Source organism: Hypanus sabinus, chromosome 15 (genome assembly GCF_030144855.1).
Source record: "Hypanus sabinus isolate sHypSab1 chromosome 15, sHypSab1.hap1, whole genome shotgun sequence".
NCBI lineage: Eukaryota > Metazoa > Chordata > Chondrichthyes > Myliobatiformes > Dasyatidae > Hypanus > Hypanus sabinus.
In genome coordinates, this window is record NC_082720.1 from 42325222 (window position 1) to 42331221 (window position 6000).

Consider the following 6000-nt stretch of genomic DNA (forward strand, 5'->3'; position numbering starts at 1 on the left):
TCGGTCAAAAACATGAGCCGCCAGATAGCTTGCATTCACACAGCAATGAGCGGCACTGACTGCCAATATCTTCCATTTGCGTTAGTAAAATTGACGTTATGCAGCATTTTCCGGAATAGGACACGCAGAAATGCCTTGGGTTCATGTGAAACTCGTCATGGGTTGTTAGCAGCATTCAAAGCGGGCATGTTGAAAACACTGAACGCCTTCTATGCTTTGGTGACCGCTTAGCCCCCAGAAGACGTTTGTGTTACTGTTCCTCATTTAAAATACGCGTTTACTTGAATGAGTTACAGTTCGAATTGAAAAACCAGAGAGATCAAAAAACAACGATAGGAATCTTGTGCAATATAGCGGTCGCAATCTCGTCATTTGGGGACGAAGGCACACTAATTAAAATAGGCAGCAACAAACTTAGTAACTAATGGGCATTTTCTGTTGCACCAATGGGGAAGGATCAATAGCCGAGACTGCTCTATTGATCTCGTTTCACATGACGTCATCTGAAAATACTATTTAGACAAATGAAAGACAATTTATTCATGATATACCTTTGAATGGATTTGGCAGGTGAGAAACAAAGCCAGAAGTAATTCAGTGCGATAACTCACAAAATGGAAGAAGTCCAGCCTGAGATATAAATACGTTCTTCGGTTGATACTGAGTTAGCAACGTTCCGGTTAAAGCTGGATAAAACTCTCTTCAGGCACCGTTAAAGAACGAGTAACACGAACTTTGGATTTCTCTTCTGTAGTCCATAATATTCAACAGACACCCGTGCACATATGCACATTCAATGAACTGGTTTAAATCTACCCAGATTTGCTTTACCTTGGAATTGTACCGAAAAGCCAACTTGGCCAGTAAATCCAGAAAATATCTTGGTAGACCCTGGCCGAAGAAACTAGCGCCTTTTAATAATCTAAAAAATAGAACTTGAGTTAACTGACTTGAGAATTGAGTCCCAGACCACATCAGATGAGGAAATATTTAAGTCATGCTCCCATGCCATTCTAATTTTATCAAAGGGGGCGCTCCGTAAAGACACTAATTTATCACGAATAAAAGATATTAAGCCCTTACCCAGTGGATTAATAGAAAGAAACAAGTCCACAGCGTTTTTCTCAGGTATCTCAGGAAAGTTGGGTAATAAAGGATTAATGAAGTGTCTGATTTGGAGATACCTAAAGAAATGGGCATTAGGTAGATTAAACTTAGCAGAGAATTGTTGAAAAGATGAGAAGCGATTATCAATGAAAAGATCTTCGAAATGCCTAATGCCCTTTCTGTACCAATCATGAAATGTTGAATTGTGCATAGAAGGTAAAAAAAAAGATGATTATGTAAAACAGGACTAGAAAGGGAAAAACCATGGAAACCATTAAATTTCCTACACTGGACCCATATTCGCAGAGTATGTCTGACAAGAGGGTTAACAATTAGTCTAGGCAAACTACAAGGGAGTGCAGATCCAAGAAGTGCAGAAATAGAGAGATCTTTAGAAGAGTTTGACTCCATTGCTACCCATTTAGGGCAGTCAGACTGGCTATGAAAAAAGGACCAGAAGATAAGACATTTAATATTAGCTGCCCAATATTATAGACAAAAATTAGGTAAAGCTATGCCACCTTCTGATGGTTGAGGAGTAATAACTGTTCCTGAATCTGGTGGTAGGAGTCCAGATGCTTCTGTTCCTTCTTCCTGATGGCAGCAGTGTGGAAGAATTAGCATAGCTGCTGTCAGTGTAGAGTTTGCATGCCCTCTGATTGCTTCTCTTTATGCTCGCCACTGTCTTTTGCAGTTTAAGATTGTACATAGGGCTCACATGTCCAAATCTAAATTGTTATGATTTTACGCTAACATAAGTGCTGTTTGTGATAAGTACAAAAGTGGTGATGCTTCTCTTATTCATATGGAATGAACCTGTCCTAGTCTAGAGAAATTTTGGAGAGATGTTTTCCTAAACTTATCCCATATTCTGAATTGCCACTTAGAAACTAACCCTCTGATTGCTCTTTTTGGTTCTTTGGCTGAGACAGATATGCACTTGAGTCTGACTAAACATCGAACATTATCTTTTGTTTCTCTTCTGGCTAGATGGTTAATTCTTCTTAGGTGGAGAGATGTTGCCCCACCCATGCATGCTCAATGGCTTAATGATATTATGTCCTGTTTAGACCTTGAAAAAATTCACTACTCACTTTTTAATTCGGACATAAAGTTTCATAAGGTGTAGGGACCTTTTCTTGAATATTTTCATAACTTTTCCTTAGACTAAGTTTTTTTTTCAGTCCCTTACTTTCAGCTTTATTTTCTTGGTATTAGGCATCATCATCTTTTGTTCTTATTTTCATGTACAGTTTTGGGGGTTTGAATGATCTGATGTATATTTCCTACATTTTTCTGTGGTTGGTCTGGAGTTTTTTTTTTCTTGTGGTGGGGGTGAGTACTAACTTTACATGACTTTAGTTTTGGTGCTTTTTTATTATTATTTTGAATCATATTATCTTGCACTGCATTAATCTTTTATTTTGGTCTTGGGTTTTTTTTTGCTGCAGTGTTGTAGAAATACATAAAAATCAATAAAAATAATCTAAAAATAGCAGAAAGACTAAAATTATGCAGGCTACTAAGGAGTTCCAGTATTCTTCTGCTACACGAATCATAATGTAGAATTGGCAGCATAGGTGATTAAGCGCAGAAGAGATGCAGTGATGAGGGAAAACATTTTGAATATATTGTTTATAAAGCAGTTTGGACAAAATGAGAATGGGGCCACTGAGAAAAGTTGAACTCCCTTTGACAGATAAATAAATATTTGTTAAATGTATCAAAAACTTGAGTGCATATTTTTCAAGGTGAGAGGTAAAAGGTATGAAGGAGATCTTAGGGGGTAAATATTTCACACATTGGTGAAATTGGATACAATTGCCTTGTTTAAGATACATTTAGGCAGACACTTATATAGGCAAGGTATTGGAGGATATAGGTCTTATGCAGATAAATAGGATTAATATAAAAGCTCAAAAAGACCAGTTTGGATATTATGGCCAGAAGGGTCCTTTTCTCTACTGTGAGATTTCTAGATATTGTATGATTTACAATACCTCAAAAATATCTTGAACACAAAAAGTTTCAGGGAGTAAAAAATTACGAAGAAATTTCAGCCATGAAGCAATAAAATGGTCCTTCTTAGGTTATTTAATATGTTGGATGCATTATTTTCAAATTTCAAAGTTCAAAGTAAATTTATTATCAAAGTACATATGAAGTCACCATATGCAACCCTGAAATTCATTTTCTTGCAGGCATTCACAGTAAATACAAGAAACACCTTAGAATCAATGGAAGACCACTACTAACTAATATTCAAATGTCAACAAACTGTGCAAATACAAAAAGAAATAATAATAATAACAAATACCCAAGCATTAAAAATTGAGAACATGAGATGAAGAATCCTTGAAAGTGAGTCCATAGGTTGTGGGGACAGTTCAGTAATGGGATGTGTGAAATTATCTCCTCTGGTTCAAAAGCCTGATGGTTGAGGGGTAATAACTGTTCCTGAATCTGGTGGTAGGGGTCCAGATGCTCCTGTTCCTTCTTTCTGATGGCAGCAGTGAGGAAGAATTAGCATAGCTGCTGTCAGTGTAGTGTTTGCATGCTCCCTCCACTGGATTGGTTTTCTCTTTCTCTTTATAATATGTGAGGAAGGCCTGATGGTGGTGTATCTAATTCCGAGTGTATGTGTCTTCTGTTAGATAATCCAGTTGTGTTTATGTATCAGACTTCCTTAGAAATCCAATTCAAGGAGGATTAGGAGAAAATTGAGAGAATCTAACCACAATCAATTGTATGGCTTATCATTGCTGGAATAATGGCACAAATAACAAATAGTAGTTAATATAGACAAAATTCTTAAGAGCATTCATGAATGTATAAGAAAAAGAAATTAATACTGTTACAAGGCATTAAAAGGAATCACCATAACTTGTTCAATGTTATTTCTTTACAGAAGAAAGAGATCCAGATTAGAAAAGAAGATTTATTGAAGAAATTTCATCACAAAATGCTAAAATATTTGATGCTCAATATTTGGCTGTCAATAAATGATAAAAGGCTGAGTGGATGCACAAATTTCCAGAGTTAGAAATATGGAGAGTTCCAAGATAATAGATAAGATCATAGAAATTTTAATTTAAACAGGAGATCGGGGACCAACACATGCACAATGGCAATATTAAACGCCCACCAGAACATGGTGTATGATTGAAAGAGTGAAACTGAGCTTTGAGTAAGCTGGAGTTGGGAGCAGTGCAAGGTAGATTCATCTATGGAGCATTGAAATAACCATTACAAGAAATAGCATCGGATGTTGAAATGAGGACAGAAGTGAGCAATTTTTTTCTGAGAAGATTCAGGAAAAGGAGTACTGTTGCAGAGGCTTCTGGTGACATTTGAGTAATTAAGCTTGCAGTCTGTAGTGGGATCTCTAAAGTTGAATATTGAAGGCTTCTGGGCTCCTTGCCTTCTGGAAGAAGATTGTGTACTGAATTATACCAAGGAAGTTCAGGCAGGATATGAAGAGATTGGACGTTACCAAGGAATGTTGTGTATGACTTTTGTTTGCATCATCTCTATGCGTGGTAAGAAATTAGATTTTCTTGGACTGATTGAAACTGTGAGAGACATGAAAGAGTCTTTGAATAGTAAAGCACAGCAAAGGTTTAGAATGAGAGAAGGTGCATTGAGGGTAATGTTTTTAATATGAGCTCTTTCAAGGGATTTTTTTCAGTTTTGGAATTTTCAGGTGATGCTTGCATGGGGTAAGCTATTTATAGAGTCAACTGGCTTAATAATAGAGAAAAGCACATAGTCAGAAGGTTTATGGAATTAGATGAATCGGCTAAAGGTGTGTGCCTTGGAAAAGCTTTGGGAAGGAGATCAACAGGCAGAAAGAGAGAATAACTGAAGAAAGAGGGACAAAGCCAATGACAAATTAAAAATCAACATCATGGAAGAATAAAGTAAAAATCATTAAAGGCCTAACATGTAAATATGTGGATTATTTCTTTATAATGTTAAAACTACATGCCTTGGCAACTGATGTGTCCAGATGTTTGGACCTCCAGAACAAGTGCTGAAAATCATAGTATTACATTCAAAGTTCCATTAAAGAGGCTTAAATATAAAAAATTTTGGTGCAATTCTAGGGGAGTGGTGCATTATTAGTGATGCATTGTTTGAAACTGTCAATCATGTCACCTTTCATAGCATTAATTTAAGGATAAATAGGATATTACTCCTTGAAATATTGGCCCATAGTAATAATTTAAAATTCATTATCTATTTGTTTTAAAACTTCAATTTTTTGCTACTTGTAATGTGTGACTTTGAACTTCAAAATTTTGAATTGACTTGGTTTTCTCTTTCATCAGTATTACAATTCAAAAGTATCTCATAAATTCTAAAGCATTTGTGCAAGATGACTGATATGTGTAAACCTTTTACTTCTTTTAATATGATCAAAGTATTCTTTCAATTTCCTAGATTAGTCAGTTAGTGAACTGAAGATCATGTTCTGTTACAACAGTTTGAGAATTTAAATTTGTTGAAAAGATGTAAATAAAGACTTTGTGACCATAGAATTGCTTGCATCAGTGATTGAATGATCAAGTGAAAAAGAACTGTTAAATTTCATGTAAATCCATCTGGCTATCTGATGTCCATCAGAGATTTAAACAAAACTGTCATCTTCACTTAAATGACCCTTGTCAATCCTTTAGGAATTTTACTCTAAACTGTTTGAGCTTTATCAAGTTTATATCGCCATGTTTTCAAGACAGCATTGCTGTAATAAACATTACCAAATATTTTTAAAACTTGCTAGATTAATTCCAACCACTTTCCCGAAGATGAAATATTAAAAATGACCATTCTAATTATGCTTGTATCTCTATATAAAGATATTACATAAGTAGCATCCCCCCGATGCATAGA